Here is an 18,800-nt window from a genome sequence, read left to right on the forward strand (position 1 = left end):
TCTAAATTTCCCACAATATTATGAAGAACAGCACAGCTCAAGAACATCGGATTGAAACCCTTAAAATAGACCATTAAAAAATAATAATAAACAGGAAGTAGAAATGAAAAAAAAAAAAACTAGGAGAAAGCATTTGGACCCTAGCTACTAAGGGGTCACACACCAAGAATTGTGGGAGATGCATAGAAAGTTCTCCTTCCTAATCTAGGGCTCAGATTCTCTGGGCCCCTTGATATCTTGGCCACAGTTCAGCCCCTGTACCTCCCTGCACACTGTGGATTTCATAGATTATGAACTGCTGTCAGTCCCCAGCCCCCTTTCCCCAAGGTCAAGGTCAGCAATTGGAACAGTAACTTTGAAGCAGTGCCTCGGGTATTCCAGGACAGTCATCTGAACTCTGCAAGCCTGGCTCACTATATCCTGTATGCTCTGAGACGGCCTGAAAAGGAAACTTCTGGAATTCTCCACAGTAGCCACTTGTATGAGCTTATACAAATTCCTTAATATTCAGAGTCTCCATGAGTGGCTCAGCTTACATGACAGCTGTCAGGACCTAAGCAGATACAAAATAACATTAATAAAGTGTTTGCTTTATAGCAAGCATTTATAAACTTCGTACCTGTCTCTGAATTGTCAGATAGGCAGCCTCTGTAATAAATAATGTACCCCCAGAGGATAGACAATGGCCAGAGCCTGATTTCTTCAAGTCAGGCAAATGTAACAAAATGCTCCTTAAGACTATGTGGAGGAGGAAATGCTTTGGCCTCATCTCTCTCCCAGCTGTGAGCCAGGACAGAGATGATCACACATCTGGGACTGCTCCTCTGTCATCTTCACCCTTGTGTCAAGATATCAGGGAGGACAGTGCTGCTGCCTAACTAACAGGGCAGCAAGTCTGAGACTGCTTCTGTTCTTTTCATTAAAAATGTTTGCAGTTTCATTTAACGTGTACTATGTAAAAATTTACACAGCCATGATTCAACTTGATTGTCTAATCGTCAAAGTGCATTTCTGTTGTTTGTGATGGTGTGTTGAGAGAGAATTAACTAAAGAGGGAGACCCTCCTGAATGTGGACACAGCATCCCACAGTTTGGGAGACCCAGACAGAATGCTGATACAGGAACAAGGTGTGGCCTTGTGTCCTGCCTGGCCATCCACTGACCTAGCACACGTCCTTTCTAGGTTCTGGATATAATGCACAGGGCTGTGGAATTACCATGGTGATTTCACAGGTGCAAACTAGCGCAGCTGTGCGTGCTAAATCTGTAACAGCTTTCTGAAAGCCTGTCATCCCTCACTGGAGTCTCTGGAGATTAAAAAAAACTAGAACTGTAAACAGCAAACTAGGCATGGTCTATACTGCTTACCAGGCCGAGTGGCACAAGTGTTCCCTGTGTGATACCGTCTTGGGTAAGAACCATTCATACTTTGACAGAATCTTAGTTCACAGAAAAAGCTGTAAATAGATGCCATTTCCCGTAAGTAAATATGGCTCTCTTTATGATCAGTAAAATCAGAGAACCCGATTTACAAGACATTAAAACCCAAGCCAGAGGAGAACCACGCCTCACCACACCAGGTAAACAGAGTAGATGGTGTCGATTCACAGGTTACATATCTCATTTTTATCTTCGAATATCTCAAAAGACAAATAGCCTGCAGGTATTCAAGTCCTGAGAAGAAGAAAGACACAAGGAGAGTAACCAAGAAAGATCCAGCCATATAACAATTGTTGTACTCTCTACCCATCATGCACTGGAGTCTACCCCAGCTCATTCAGAGCAGTGCTTTATCTCAGCTTAAACCTCCACAACTGCTCTATAGGCTGCTCATATAGATAAATATGTAGACCATATTTATCTTCATGTCACAAAACTACCCAGCAGGGAAAGAGCTTTCCTCACACATAAGGCTTTCAATGGAATAAGCCATGCTTATTCCCTGGGAACCACCCAGGACCAGCCCACAGATGACCCCTTCCTGTTATTTTCTGAAATCTTTTTCACAGCTGATCCAAAGTGGAGGGAAGAGAAAGGTGTAATTTCCCAGCAGAAGCAACCTCCCGAATGAAAAAGAGGCTGAAGATGCCTGCGGGGAATCCAGGCGTTTTCTATTACTGCACGCCATTCCCCACTGGTGTTGACCTATAAGAAAACTGTGGTTTTCAGCATAAATGGGGTTTGTAATAAAAATTTCTTATTACTATAGAGCCTTCACGCAACTGCCTCCCCCCACCCCCACTCAGTTCTCAATGTAGACAGGCTTTGACAGTACTACTGACCCTGTTACTCGGTTCGTTTATGTAAATCTGTGAGCAATCAAGGCTCTTCATGCCCTAAGGAAGCTGACTTCACTGGCAAGAGTTTTAAATACTAGAATAGTTTCAGTGTTTTTATTAGCATATATTAATTATACATAAAAATGGCTTTCATTGAGACATTTTCACACATGTATATAATGTGTATGACCATGTTCAGCCCTGTAGTGGGTACTTGCTTGTCTCCCTTACTAGTCAGGTCCTCTTCTATTTTCATGTGTGTGTGTGCATGTGTGCACAGGTGCGTGCCTGAGTTTTCATGACCCAGTGAGTTTCCTGAGGGTTGACTACAGGAGTAAAGGTGAGAGGCTATTTGTAGGAGGAAAGACACCTTACCAGTAGCTAACAATGAAGAAAATGCTCTCTCTCTCATCCACTACCAACTGCCTATAAACTGTAGAGCATTTTTATTTAGACAAGTGTATAGAGCAAACATACCACCAGTTTCCCTTCCCGTGTGAAAGTTGTTCCTATTACTTCTTTTTCTCGTTGCTGTGTCAAAATCAGTTTAAGGACAGAGGGCTTATTCTGACTTATGGTTTGAGGGGAATGACAGTAGCAGGCAGGGCGTGGCTACTGAGCTGGGGCTTGAGTGAGCGAATACATTCAAATGAGTCAGGAAGCAGAGAAATCGATGCTGGTGTTCAGGTGGCTCTCTTTCCCCCCCCCCCTTTTTTTTTAAAAATTTTATTCAATCTAGGATTCCAGATAATGAGATGGTGTCTCCCAAACTGAGTGAGTCTTCCCTGTTTTACCTTCTCTAGAAACACCCTCACAGATAACCAAAGATGTGCCTCAGTATGCCCTGAATATTCCTAAATCTAGTCAGGTTGACAATCTAAATTAACCATCACAGAATTTAAATGCTTAAAATATGTGCTGTTTTTTCCTCTAAAACTCAAGGTTACACTGTACCTGTTCTCTTTACATGGATAATTAATAGCATCTTTTCAAAGCAATACATTAATACATTTGGTGGTATATGTTTATGTACACACGCATATATTTACAAAGAAAATTATGTTGTTTACTGCACAATGTCACTTAGAAAGGTGGAGGCTTTGGAACCTGGTCTGTATGTACACTGTGGAATACTTCTTAAAAATGGAGACCTTTTCATTTACAGTAATATGGATGAACCAGTAAAACATTAGGCAAAGTAAAATAAGCTGTATAGCGCCTCAGAGAGGCACAGAGATAAATGTGTTAGGTGGTTTACTGTTGTCCTGGTACCCTGACAAAAGCAACAGAAGGACAAAATGACTTATCTTGTCTTATAGTTCCAAAATGGTAAGAGACCATCATGGCAGAAAGGGCATGACAGCAACCATAGAAAGACTAATGGTAGGAAAGTAGGCTTGCTGAGGCAGAGAGGAGGAGGAGGAATGGGGCCAAGCTATAAAACCTCAAAGCCTACCCGCAGTGACATACTTCCTCCAGCAAGACTCTACTACTTAAAGGTTCCATTACCTCACCCACATAGCGTCACCAACTGTTCAAATACACAAGCACATGGGTGGCCTTTCTCATTCAAACCACCACAGCTAGTGTTCCAGGCTCTTATACGTGGAGCCTAAGAGAAATGTCACACACGCACCCAGGGTGGCCTGAAGGCTACTAAAGGCTGTGGTGGAAAGGGGGGCCCAGGAGTAGTTAGTCAAGGATTCAATTTTCAGTTAAACAGGATGAATAAGGCCTGACATTTGTATTTGAGAATGACTACAGTCCATAATAATGTGTCTCAGAACAACTAAGTAAGAATCAAATCTATCACTGCATAGAAGGTGAATTACTTTACTCTTTCCATATAAATGCATATGTTCAAGCATCACAAGTTACCATATAAGTAGATATATACATTCTGTGAGTTAAGTCATATTAATTAAGATATTCTATATGCAAGTGTGTACATTCTGTCAGCTAAGTCATATTAATTAAGATATCCTATCATAAAAATATTTGAAGTAGACAATAGTTACATAATTTCTATTTCTAAACTGTCACAGATTCAGTGTTGAGTGTTCAACTTACAGATTGTCTTCTCAAACGTCTTCCTTGCTTAACATCATTACTAATAATATTAGCAATCTTTAAAAATAACTCTGTACTTGGTTTTCTTTGAGATCTTTTGTTATTTGGAAAGGTTAGCCTCGCTTTGTCATTCTCCTGCCAGGTCCCCCAAGAGCTGGGGTTATAAGCATGTGATACCATTCCCAGTTCAGAACTTACATTTGTAATATTTTTAATCTTACTTTTCCTGTAGTATAAGTGTGTGTTCCTGCAACCTCAGTAACTTTAAGAACTACTTCATCAGGAGCGAGAGAGGGGAGGGGTACAGTGTGTTCATTACTTTTCCATGTGGCTGTGAAGTTTGTGATAAGATGTGAACTCTACTTCAGTGCCGTATCTGTTGAATTCAGACCTTGACATGTTGAAATACATGTTGCAAACACAGAACATAATGACTCCATTATACAAGCTCTTCAAGGAACCTCAGTCTTGTTAGATTAAACACAACAAATGGGGGCTTGAAATAGTTGGCACAGACAGTGAATGTCTTACACAGAGAAGCCAGGCCACTGTAAAATAGACTGTTAGGGATGTGGTTCCTTTGAAAAGAAGACACAGTCTTGTGCTTGGTAAAGCCAGTGAAAAGGAACAAGAACTGGGGGAGGGGTCTACTCCAGCCACACCTCTGTGTATGGGTTTGGCAGTGTCTGTCACCTCTGGGGCTGTTGAGGTAGAGCAGGGAGGGAGGAGGGAGAGAACAAGAGCAGCTGTTTTGAGGGCAAAACACTGTGGAACACTGAAAATTCCAAATTAAAGGTTTTTAAAAAGAGCTCATTTATAAAAGCAAATAATGGCAATTACCAGAAGATTTATTCCACAAGCACAGCAACAGGCTTAGATTTTTACCATATACATACACACACACACACTAATAAAGTACTAATTTTCATTTGTGAACTTGTTTTGATTCTATTAAATATTCATATTGCAAAATTTTTATTTAAAAGGCTCTTTTGCTTGGTCTTGTGTGTGAAGAAACTTGAAGGGTTCATCCTTTTTCTTTTCTTTCTTTGTAGTTTTTTGTTTCTTGGTTGGTTGGTTGGTTGGATTTTGGTTTGGTTGGTTTTGGGTTTGTTTTGTTTTGTTTTTGATAGGGTCTCACCCTGTAGCTCAGGCTAGTCTGCACCTCACTATGCAGTCCAGTGGCCTCAAATTCATGGCAATCCTCTGCCTCAGGCTTCTAAGTGCTGGAATTACAGGAGTGAGCCATCAAGCCTGTTCTTAGTCCGTTTGTTGACAGAAGCCGGCTAGGAAGGTCTATAGCAAGCAAATGAGTTTCCTGGAGATGGCCCACTGTTTTCCCTGGCTGCAGCGTGTATACTCTGGAGAGGGACAGCCCCAAAGACTTTGTCCCAGGATTGCTTTTCACTACTGGTATGCCTTTCCTGTCACTGTTACATAGCCTAATGACTCCTGTGCGCAGCCCACCATACTGAGCAAATTTTCTATAAATCAATATGAAGATGAACTGTCATGAATTAATTCTAGATGAACTAATGACTTTATAGAATTCCTGATTTGATTCAAATAATTTTAGGAAGAAAGCTCAAGGAGACGGTTTTAGCTGTTTTTCCAGAAAGATGTAAAAAGAATCAAGAATAGAATGGTCCCCCTCCTCATAGAACAGTAAGTAAAGACAGTACAATAAGGAAGACAATGAGCTTTCATAAATTACACTAAGAAGAGAAATCGGCTTGGGCCAAATTTGTGATCAAGGAAGAATGTTCATTGTAGGTCAGGTCCAAGTATGATGCAACAGGTGTGCACCATGATAAAGCAGGACCATGTGAAACTGTTGCTTTGAACTTATAATGAACTTACAGAATAAAATACTGCTTCTGTAACTCCCCCTTTGTGTAACATTTTATCTGTAAGGTAATTTTATAAAGAACTTTTGTCTAGAAGGTATAAATTGCCAGAGAGAAGAAATAAAGTGTGGCTTTTGAAACTCTGCTCCATCTATCCCACAAATGTGTGTATATATGTATATGTCTGTCTATATATCTGTCCATACATATGTATGTAGGTATATGTGTATGTACATACATATACATGGGTACTTGTGGAATTGAAACAGATGGTGGGACTTGGCCAGTGTGTATGTGCACGCATATCTGACTTTTTTTCTTTACTTCCTTTTTTGTCCTCTCTGACTCAAGAAGAGTTAATGAACTTGGAGCCTCTCACCTGGCCAGTGAGGGGGCCTGTACTGGCTAGTTTTGTGTCAACTTGACACAGCTGGAGTTATCACAGAGAAAGGAGCTTCAATTGAAGAAATGCCTCCATGAGATACAACTGTAAGGCATTTTCTCAATTAGTGATCAAGGGGGAAAGGCCCCTTGTGGGTGGGACCATCTCTGGGCTGGTAGTCTATAAGAGAGCAGGCTGAGCAAGCCAGGGGAAGCAAGCCAGTAAAGAACATCCCTCCATGGCCTCTGCATCAGCTCCTGCTTCCTGACCTGTTTGAGTTCCAGTCCTGACTTCCTTGGTGATAAACAGCAGTATGGAAGTGTAAGCTGAATAAACCCTTTCCTCCCCAACTTGCTTCTTGGTCATGATGTTTGTGCAGGAATAGAAACCCTGACTAAGACAGGACCTTAGCCAGAGAGAAAAGAGCCCAGGCAACTAAGCCTTTTTTTTTTTCTTTCCTTAATCCCCAGCTGCTATCAGCAGGAGTTAAATTGTCAGAAGCCAATGGCTTTTAACCACTAAATAATGGAGGTTCACATGTCCTCTGTAGAAGTTGGTATCTACTCTGCACCCGTGTCTCTGGATTTTTGACTTGTGACTATAAAATCTTACAGAAGTAATGTAAAGAAAGCCTGTTCCTTAAAAAAAAAAATAAAAAATCAGCCAGGCAGTGGTGGCGCATGCCTTTAATCCCAGCACTTGGGAGGCAGAGGCAGCTGGATTTCTGAGTTTGAGGCCAGCCTGGTCTACTGAGTGAGTCCAGGATAGCCTGAGCTACACAGAGAAACCCTGTCTCCAAAACAAAACAATCACCCACACTATTTGCTTCCTGAGATACAATTGAAAAAAATTGGGCAATTATTACAAGGCTGAGGTTGGAGATTAAGAAAAAACACAGCCAGAGGTCCAAGGGTCCTGCCAGCATCCCATGCTTCCTGCAAAGTCCAGACTGTTGGTTCTGTGGCATAGCTTGAGTCACTGATATTGGCTTAAAAGATGCACCTGGCTAGCATGAGCATCTCTCAACACACAAGTTATTGCCAGTCTTCTTCACCAGCACCAACTAAAAACAAAACATGCAAATCACACAGCTGGCCAGTAAGTCTGAGCTCTTTAGAATATTTTATTTTTATTTCTGCCTAATTTCTCTCCTTTTAAATTGTTTTATTAATAGAGAACAACAAATTAAATATATACAAAAGACTGAAGAAAATTAAAACTATGGCTTATATTGGTAAGGAAAGTAAATTGGCGAAGGCATTATCTACCTAATACCTGCTCATCTATATGCCAGCCACTGTGACTCACTAAATTTGCTGGATGCTTATGTCAAGATCAACCATGTAGAAATACCGACCATTCCTTCCCACATTTATCTGCTTCAGTGGTAGATATTAAAATGCCTAAGACAACTTCTTGTTTCCGTTGGAAGATGTAGCAAGATAAGAGGCCATGGCTCTCATTTTTATAGTGGAAAACATCTGGGGAGACTGCAAATTAGCTGTTTTCTTGAGCACATTGGATACCTGAAACCATGGTCAAACAGTTAACCCAAGGTGCTGCTAGTCACAAGAATAGTCCAGAGTACTGGCTCACCTGGGCCAGAAGCCACCAGGCACCTTATAAGCTAGGAGTAAGATAAAGCTTGGAGCATTATTAAGTTCACGCAGGGTAGGCAGAGGCCATCTCAGAAAATGTGAATTCTTCAGGGCTGCAGATATGGTCTAGCTAGATCTTTCACCCATAGCCTCATTAGGTTTTTTGGGGAAATCAAAGTCCTGGTCTCAATTTGCCCATGATTGCGGGAGATCCTGGAGTGTGGGGCTTTTTTCAGCTTTACAGCCTTGAGAACATCTCCACAGGCTTCATGGATTCCAAAGGAAAAGATCAAATCCATGTAAAATTACCTTATTTAAGTGGGGTAGAGAATGGTTCTGAGGAAGTATTGTTCATCTCTGGGTAGTAGTGTGCTGGATCCAACAGCATGTCCCCCAAATCTGTATCTGTGGGGAGGCCTAAGTTAGTCATGCAGGAGGAGGTACACATGGGCAGCCATGTTGGTAGATGTGTGTACGGAAACAGGTAAGCCTTATACTACCAATGTCTGTTTGTGTGTTTCAGAGTAGGTAATCACCAATGTATGTTTGTTGCATGGAAGGATATGAGTGACATTCCACACCTATGAGTCCAGATGAGGGGGAGAGAGCTGGACTCAGAGGAGCCAAAAAGGAAAGCCACTTTCCATCATGATCATACATTTAGGTACTCTCTAAAAATATTTTCAGTCTGGCTAATAATGAGTCATAAATTATCTCTCATGAACAAATATAAGAAAGATTTGTAGTAAATTAAAGACTCTAGTAGATTGATGTTTTAGATCCACAAAGCTTTGTCTACCTACAAATTCAACCCTGGGGTCTTTGATAATGAGTCATAAATTATCTCTCATGAACAAATATCAGATAATAAGTAGAATTGTAGTAAATTAAAGATTTCTGTGAACTGATGTTTTAGATCTAAAAAGCCATGTCTACCTACAAATCTATCCCTGGACTCTTTGAATATGGAACAATGAGCTGTGCAGATATAATTGGTTAGAAAATTCATGATGACATCATCCTGTTATGCCAAGCTGAGCCCTGAATCCAATGTCTTTATCAAACAGAGACAAAAAGAGAGGCAAAGAGGAGAGGACTATGCAGAGATGAAGGTGGATTATAATGATGTCATCACAAGAAGCCAGCAACATCAGAGCCACCAGAAGATGGACAAACTGGAAAGGATTCTTTTCTGGAGTATCCATAGGGAGTATGGCCCTGCCAATTCTTTATTTCTGATTGTTGGCCTCTAAAGGTAACACAGATAAATCTCTGATATTCTATGTGATCCCTGTGTGGCTATTGCTCTGGTAGCAAAGAGAAACTAAGCACGGACCATGGTGGTTTGAGTTTGAACTGTCCTTAGAGGTTTGAATACTTGGCTCCCAGGTGAAGGTGTGGTTTGGGAGGGTTATCAAATCCATGGCTGTAGGGAGTGGGTCACTGAAGTGGCCCTTGAGATCTGATAGTCCATCCCACATCCTCTCTCTCTTGTTTCTTGACTGAGTGCAAAGTGAAAGGTTACCTTATACATCTGCTGTCATGCCATCCCCACCATGACAGATAGTTCCTTCCCTAGACTGTGAGCCCAAATAAAGCCAGCTCCCTGCCCTTGCTTCATGTCAGCTATTTGCCCACAACATAGGGAAAAGAAACTTATACAAAAAAGTACCAAGGGAGATTTAGTCCTAGTTATCTCTTTTAAGATACATGTCATTTAAGACCCACTATTTCAAAAGCTGACATTTCATGAGACTCTCTTCATCTCCACTACTGAGTCATCTTTCAAATACAGAAAAGGATCTGGCACTCTGCTATCTCCCGACTCAGCAAATGTCTCTTTTATAATCTTGGATTTCCTTAGCAGCTAAGAGGGTGTCATCAACACCAAACTGTGACAAACAGAGAAATATCACTTCAAAGCAGAAATGCCCATATCATTAAATAACAGCTAAAGAAAAAGTCTGGTGTGAGCCAGCACCCATGGGACTACAGCACTGTCAGGAAAACACAGAAAGGGAAGAAAAATAAAAACAACTTTGCTATATTTTACATTTGTTTGCAGCTTTCTTCATCCACAGACTCATGCCTTTGCTCCACCTGATCTCCATCTTCAGGCATAGTAACTGTGTATGCCTAGATGCCTTCAGAGAAGATTGCACTGACTTAGTTATTCACAGACTGGACCACATGCCCTTGTGCTTTATGACCTAGGATTTCTACCCTTCTGAATCTGTCTTAAGTTGACTACCCCCCGTTAGGAAGTCAGGTACATGAAGATATTCTTTTTCTCAAAAATGGAAACAAAAACATATGGAAAGATTGCTCAGTGGTTAAGAGTACTTGCTGCTCTTCCAGAGAACCAGTTTACTTCCTAGCACCCACATCACTCAGCACATGACAGTCTGTAACTTTAGCTCCAAAGATCTGATGCTATATTCTGGTCTTTGTAGGCACCCACATACATGTGTGTGCACTAACACAGATCCACACATAAATTTTTAAAAAATGAAGTATTAAAAAAATAGAAAGAAAACCAGATCACCAACAATAGGTACTTATTAAATAACCTCTAATCCATTCACTTAAGAACAGCTAGCTAGCACCTAAGGTAGTATGTATGAAGACTATGAAATAACATAAAAGATGCGGACATTTTCTAAAATAACAAGAAAACAGGGGAAGATATATGTGTATAAGCACCTGATATATGAGCATGTGGCTAGAATGCTATGTTATGTCACACTGTAACTAGTACCTCATGTATTAAGGGACAGTGAGGTGGGTCAGAGTTCTAAGGCTAAAGTGGATTTTCTTGTTAGTGTCTCACAAGACCAATGTCAATGTTCTGGTCAGGCTTATTCTTATTTGGGGTAGGTGGGAAACAAAGGGACAATGCCCCCATGGCCTTGTTGGCAACAGATGGAAAGATGGGAGTTGCAGACCCTCCACATTCCTTCTTCTGTGTCTTCAAACAAATAATGGAGCATGACTCATTTTCATGTGTCAAATTCTTCAGGCCCCTCTTCCTTTCTCCTCTGCCCCATTGAAGCTTTCACAAGATTGACTCAGGTTTGCCCAGGTAACCTTTACAGTTTAAGGTCAATTGGTTCTGGACTTGAAGTCAATCTGCAAAGACCTTCACAGAAGCAGTAATTAGATTCATGTTCACTTGTATAACCAGAGGTAGGAATCTTCTCAGAGTCACCTTCACACATCTACCAATCTGTCCATCATATATTCATTCATCTTCCTACACAGGAAGAGTCAATTTTCTGTGCAAGATTCAGTTCAGACGTGAACAGATGAAAACAACGAAGAAAATGAGAATTTAGCCTGTACTACCAAAAAAATTACACTGGGCTACACTACTGAAGGGGCGTTACTATCCATGGCACATAAGAAATCCACACAGCCCAGTCACAACAAACAATTGAGACAAACAACTGAATTAAAAATGGACAGAGATGCTACATAGATGTAAGTGCTCAGTAGTACAAGAAATACTGACATCTTTAGGGGTTTTTTTTGATTACTTAGATAACTACTCCAAATTAGTTATTATTTTTGACAGAATTAATAACTTAGACAGGGGAAATGCTTTCAGTCAGATGCCAGACAAAAATGCCAAGTATCACATTAGACAGCACAAAAAGAGACCAATGAGAGACCCTGTCTCCAAAACATAATATAAATGGTGCCTGAGGACCAAAACCCAAGATTGAACTCTGGCTCCATGTGCATGAGCAAACACATGCATGCTCACCCACCTACACATATGTTTACCCACTCACCCATGAACAAGAACACATGTGAAGATGTTACAAAAGCAATTTGCATTTCTTCAAAACTGTACTTTAAATTTTGATCTTTTCTAGGGCCAGTTTGGTATGTAATGCAACAATCCTGTGACACCAGCTGTCTTAGTTACTTTTCAGTTGCTGTGTCAAAACATTGTGATCAAGTCAACGTATAAAAGAGGGTTGGAATCCATGATCATCATGGCAGAGAGCATGACAGCAGGCAGGTAGACATGATGCTGGAGCAGTAGCTGACAGAGTTTACATCTTGATCCACAAGTAGGAAGTATGGCAATAGCTTTTTAAAGCTTGAAACCTACCTCCAGTGACACACCTTCTCCAATAAGACTATACCTCCTAACTCTCCCCAAAATATTCCACCAACTGGGGACAGAGTATTCAAATATATGAGGTTAGGGAGCTATTATCATTTAAGCCATCACATCAGGCTGTGGTATGGATGACAGCTGCCTATCACAGTTGTGACCTAGGGAAGCAACTGCTACTTGACAGTGTACTTTGTAGACAGTGTTTTGGGTGTTACTGTTTCCGTCAATGTGCTAAGTGAGACATCAGGCACTATCACAAAATAGTCTTTACGTAAAATGATTTCACTCAGCCACTGGCCAACTGGAAGCCCTCTGACATATTCAGGGTAGCCTAAGTCATGATGTCTCCTAGGTTGAGGATATTATACAAATGCTTTCACCCCACCGTTTTCAATTTATGATGGGATCATACTAATATAGCCCTCATAAACCAAGGGGCAGCTATATAAACAAAATGAATTCTTTTCAGGTCTGGTTTGCTATGAGTGAGACATAGCTGAATAGCTTGCTAATGTTACAGCAACAAAAAGCAAAGAGATTTGTGTTGGGAACAGAGTGTTTGTTCAGGGACGATTCCAGGTGCTCAGGATCATTTCAGCAAGGAAGAGTTCTCTTTCTTCTGGTACTTGAACAGCAGGTTAAAATGCATGTTCTCTTCCAGATTCCATGTTTTAATGAGGAGAGATTAGAAATGCAGCAAGGCAAAACACAGTTACCGGAAGATAACCATATGGAAATGTGGGCAGAGGAGGACCACAGAGGAGGGGGGAGGAACATTTGCTTAAAACTGGTGTAAAGATTAGTGTGATGCCTATGGCCTGTTCTAAACAGAAAGGCAAGGCCAATCAAGTTCAGATTCACCGGAGACAGACAGATTTCCGTTCAGTAGGTTCAGGGAGGTCAATTGATCCTCAAAGAGAATGTGTTCAATCAGATGCTAGATATTTTTCCTCTGGAATATTACGTGTGGGAAATTGAGTCTAAGCTATCTGTAAAAGCATCTTATGTACCCTTAGCCAGATGTGAACCTCTACAATAAGTATGAGCTGGGTCATGTGGATAGATAAAAAGATGGGATTGACAAAGGATTTCACGAGTTGTGACCAACTGATGAAGGTTTATAAACACGGACCTCACACAGCACAGGTGACTGGGATGATAAAGGGGTATTGATTGCTCTAAGGCTGTAGAATCACAGGTTCCCCATTAACACATTCTCTGTGTTCTGAATGGAAACTGGAGCTGTCCTGTGACAAGAATGTCTGCAGTAAATAGCTCAATGGAGGAAGCTGTCATTTGACTCAAGTTTCAGAGGATTTAGCTAGTAATTCAGGCTGTGGACCTGAGTTGAGGCAGGATATAATAGAGGCAGAGAAGGCAGAATGGTGGACTGTTTAGTTCATGGGATCCAGGAAGGAACGAGTCCTTAACAACAGGGCACAGGGAAAGACACAAGGCACAACCCATGACCTACTGCCCCCAAAAAGACCACGTCAATAGTCCATTCAAATTGTGACTCCATCAATAGATTAATCCAGAGTCCTTGTAATCTCCCCACTACACCTCCTCTGAATGCTGCTTGCATTAAGGACCAGCCTTCAGTGCATGAGCCTTGAGGGGCGGGGGGTGTTCAGAATTGCAGAACTATCTCCAGTTACCACTAGAACTTAAAATATAAAAATCAGAGAGAGGACAGGCACTCACTAGCTGCTCATTCCTTCCATGCAAAAATCAATTGCCCAAAAAGCTTAAGAACTAATCTTTCAAAATTTCAATTTAATTCTCAAGTCTCATAGCATTTTAGAGTTGTGTTTAATATAAGAAATGCTGGCAGAGGATGCCACCTTTAGATACAGCAAAAATCATAGTGTCACCAGTGTCTGAAATGAGACAATTTCATACCAATATAACCTTGAGGTTCATTCAAATTAAATCTTATTATTGATTCTAAAATGAAGCTCCTGTCACCTTTTAAACATAATATATATATATATATGTATATATATATATATCTTTAAAACTTCAATATTCTATCAGTATTGTCAATAGCACAGATGAATAGGAAGATATAAATTTTGGCTTCATCAGAAGCAATCATCTTAAATATTTTTAAATGATAGCTTTTCAAGAATTTTGAATCAGAATCACTCAAAAGTAAAGTTTAATTTTGCACGAAAATTAAGAAAGTTTCAAAGCTAAGCATGGGAGTGCAAGACTAGAATTCTAGCTAAGAAGCTGAGACAGGAGGATCACTGTGAATTTGATGCCATCCTGGGCTATAGAGTGAGTTCCAGGAGACTGAGATATAGGACTATGTCTCAAACAAACAAACAAACAAACAAACAGAATATCAGGTGTTATTAAAAGCTCATTGTTATTTTAAATATGAGCATGTTCTAGCACTGAGATGATAGCTTTAATTATAATGGAAATTTATGCTGTCCATTATAATATTGGTTAGCAGTTAGGTTGATACAAAAAAAGATAATATAAGGAATTCATGAAATGTATAAATAGAACAGTAAAAATAATGTTGTATACTCGTTTTATTTTGTTTTTGAAACAGGGTTTCATTATGTAGCCTTGGTTGTCCTGGAACTCACTATGCAGAACAGGTTGGCCTTGAACTCAAAGAGATCTGCCTGCCTCTGCATCCCAAGTGCTTGGGTTAAAGGTATTTGCCACCGCAACTAGCCCTGACCCTAACCCTAACCCTAACCCTAACCTTAACCCTAACCCTGATTACACACACACACCTTTAGATTTATAAACAGATACAAAGAGATCAGCATCTTTCCAAAGCTCACATACCTGGTTCTGGGGGCTGAAGTTAGAACTCAGGCCTGCTGTTCACCACCCTGTGTTCTGTGTATCACTAGGAGGCCTGTTATCACTAGGAGGCCTGGCAAGACCATGAGAAGTCAGACTGATACAGTGACCTACATAAGCTTTGTCTGCCACATGTTTTCTCAGTAGACCCCAGTTTTTCCCAGTGAACTTCTCATTAGTCCAGGTCTCCATGCCATCATACTTCCAGACTAGGGAGCAGTGGAATTCCCAAAGCCACTGTGCTTCTCTTATAGAAATGGGCAGCTTTCATTCAGGACACAGCTTGAAAAGGTGAAAATTGATGAAAAATTTTAAAAACACAGCTCAAGACAGCAGTCCAGGAAGTGAAATACATGACTGCTGGGCAAAGACAGAGGTGGGAGAAAGCTCTTGGGGAAAGGGGGACACTGGCTTGTATCTGAGAGATCTATAGAGTTTAGAAGAAAGGCCCAGCAGAGAGGGCACTTCATGGAAGACAGAAATAGAGGAACATCTGTAAATGGCATTCACATCTGCAGTGTGTTCCCCAGATGCGTGAAGAGGCTGCAATTTTCATTTACAATGAAAGCAACTACAAGCTTATTAAGTTACACAAAGTCAACAACTGAGAGGAAACAAGCCAGAAGTAAACGCAAGGCCAGTCAACAGTGAAACAGGCACACAAGCCAGTCACCAGGGTATACATGCACCAACCAAAGACACTGATCATCAATGAAGATCAAATGTATAAGCCAAGCATGAAATTTTGTCCTTGTACTTGCATGAAAATGCTCCCTGGTGAAATGCTGGCTGGTGGCCTTGACCCATCTCTAAACCCATAGCCATAGTGAATAATTCATATGGATCTTTCTTATAATGCTCTATGAAGGCGAGAATGTCACACAGAGCACACCTTGCTAAAAAACAGTGCTGTGAATTCCTGAACTATGCCCCTTCCTAACCCAGAACTCTGATGAGGCAGAAGCCGTATTGCAAGAATAAAATGGGAATAGATGGAATACAGATTCGTGTCTACACTTACTCATTCTGCAAGTGTAGCTGAGCACTGTAGCAGGCACTTTTCTCATTAGGACAACACGCCTGGCAAAGATATCTTAAGAAAGAAAGGGTTTATTTTTGCCCACTATTTGAGAACATAGTCCATCATAGCCAGATATGGGCCAGCTGGTCACTTTGCATGTGTAGTCAAGAAACCAAGAGAGAGACATTACACTTTCTCCTTTTTATTCAGCCTGGGATCCCAGACTATGAAATAATGCTGCCCACATTCATGCTGGGATTTCCTACTTTGATTAAACCTTGCTGGAAATACCGTCATAGACACACCCAGAAGCGTGTTTCTTAGGTAACTCTAAATCCTAGCGAGTTGATAAGACCAACCATCAGAAGTATCTTCTATGTGTATAGAAATCACTAAGAAGGTAGCATAGCGGTAAAATAAGACTGTATTGAGGGAATGTTGGTCCACAACAGAACAAACTTTACACTATGGAAAGTCCACCCCAGCGGAAGTGGCCGCATGTCAGGACCAGCATTGCTACACCCGACAGAGTACTTGTGGCATCTCTTTCAAACAGAACCATGTTTAAGTTAGGTATCAGTGAAATGAGAAAGGCAAGCATAGGAAACAACAACAAAAGCTGTCAAGAAAAATAAGTGTTTCACATATCAGCAGACAGACTGTAGTTCACCTCTTAGTGAATGCTGTCTCCTGGACAGACAATGGTACCACAAGAATGGCAGTCCAACACTTTCCGCAGATGCTCGAAGCACTCATCTCGTGCTCAGTATCTGATCTTACACTACAAGTTAGTTGTCTGTGGCCAACCTGAGACACATAGACCCTGTCTCAAAAAACACATAAATTAGTAAAAATGTACTAATTACCTTCTCTAAAACAATCATACATTTTAAGTACTAGCAGGAATGGCAATGGATGGATAAAATTATAATAGATCTCTCTCCCTTCTCTCTCCATCCTATCTTTAAAAAAAAAAAATCACACTCAACAGAAGGTAAAGGAGAATTTCCCGAGTGGATGACCCTAGCCTAAGCCTTCCTACTGCAGCTATCTGTGTCAGAGCCTAGGCTTACCATTTTCCCAAAAGTAAATTGTCATGGAGATTAGAGTCAATTATGAGATTACACATCAAAGCTGTCACATGAAAATCTGTTTCTAAAGTCTGGAATTAAAAACTGACTATCTTAATTTATATATTTTGTAAATTATAATTGATAAAATTGGCAGTTAATTTTGAAGTGTTGCATAAGATGAGGTGGAAAAGAGGAAGGCCCTGCTTCACTGACAGGAAGAGGAGCTTAAACAGCAGCTCATGAAGCTGGAAGTCTATAATGGATCCTGTGTAAGAGCAAAGACTCATCTTAATCTATCCATGGCTAGTAACACTTTGCATAAATGCTTACTGGTTGGACCTCAGTACTATTGTTTTTTTTTTTTTTCCCAAAGATTACATGATTCACTACAGATTTTCACTTGGTTTGTGAAGGTACCAAAAGATTTCCTGGCTCTGAACCCTCAGGATGCTGAGTCTTGGAGGACCTCAGGTACTTCTGAGTTCCCTGACAGCCGCTGGAGAGTTTACTTAGCAGGATACAAGCTACTCACGCTACCTTCCCTCTGCCTTTAGCTGAGCATTTTCCAGGACAATACCAATGGCTCCAGAGCTGTTTCCACAAAGCTCTGAAGGATGCCAGAGACGAGATCATCCCACTGTAGGGTATGCTCCAAGAAGAGCTAAGGCCCTGCCAGGGACAAGCCTGGCTGTCTATTAAAGATGAACAAATTTCAAACACAATGTATTGACTTATGAGGCACAAGCAACGGTGGCAGCAAAGGCGAGCTGGCTATTCTAATAATGCGGTCTTATTGGGATGGCTGTTTGCATCTTCACTGCTGAATAAGAGGGACCTTGGGGTCTCTGTTCGTACTTTGGTGTCACAAGGAACCATCAAGTCACTGCCTGAGTTTGTGTCTGTGGCCATAATACAGAAGCCTCAGTGCTGCTGAGCCTGAGTTAATGCTGCTACTCCAGCCCCTTAGTGGTCTGCACAGCCCTGGGAGGCCAGGAAGTGAGGGTGCAGAGGCACTGCACTGTGTACTGCCTGCTTAGCACCAGCACTGACTGGAAGGAGGCCAACCCTGACCTTTGTGTTAAGTTACATGCTGACTCTCAACAAGGCTGCTTTCAGGAGTATATTAGCATAGCATTGTTATTACTTGCTTTTCTGCTGGGACAAACAGTGTGGACAGTGAGCTGACTTGTGTGTGTTCTCATAGGATCTCCCGACTCTGGGTATGGCTCACACACCTCCTTGTATCTGAGCATCCTTCAATCTGCCTCTTCTAGGACCTTATTGCTGGAGTGTGGCCCAGGCCACAAGCAGGCTCACTGAATCGGACTGAGCATTTAAACAAGATTCTGGAAGACTGTCTACACGCTGGTTTCAGCAGAGCTGCTGTGTGAAGAAGCACCAAATGCAGCCGAGAGCAGCACCTGCTGTCTACCTGGATACTCCCTGGAGTAGGGGAACTTTTCATTTTGACATGAAGCATATTCACGATGGTGTGCCCAACGTTGCTTGTTCCCAAGCCATTCCTCAGAGACAGTTAGCTACCACAGACCTGAAAAATAAAAGGCATTTCAC

This window comes from Mus musculus, chromosome 6, assembly GCF_000001635.26.
Source record: "Mus musculus strain C57BL/6J chromosome 6, GRCm38.p6 C57BL/6J".
NCBI lineage: Eukaryota > Metazoa > Chordata > Mammalia > Rodentia > Muridae > Mus > Mus musculus.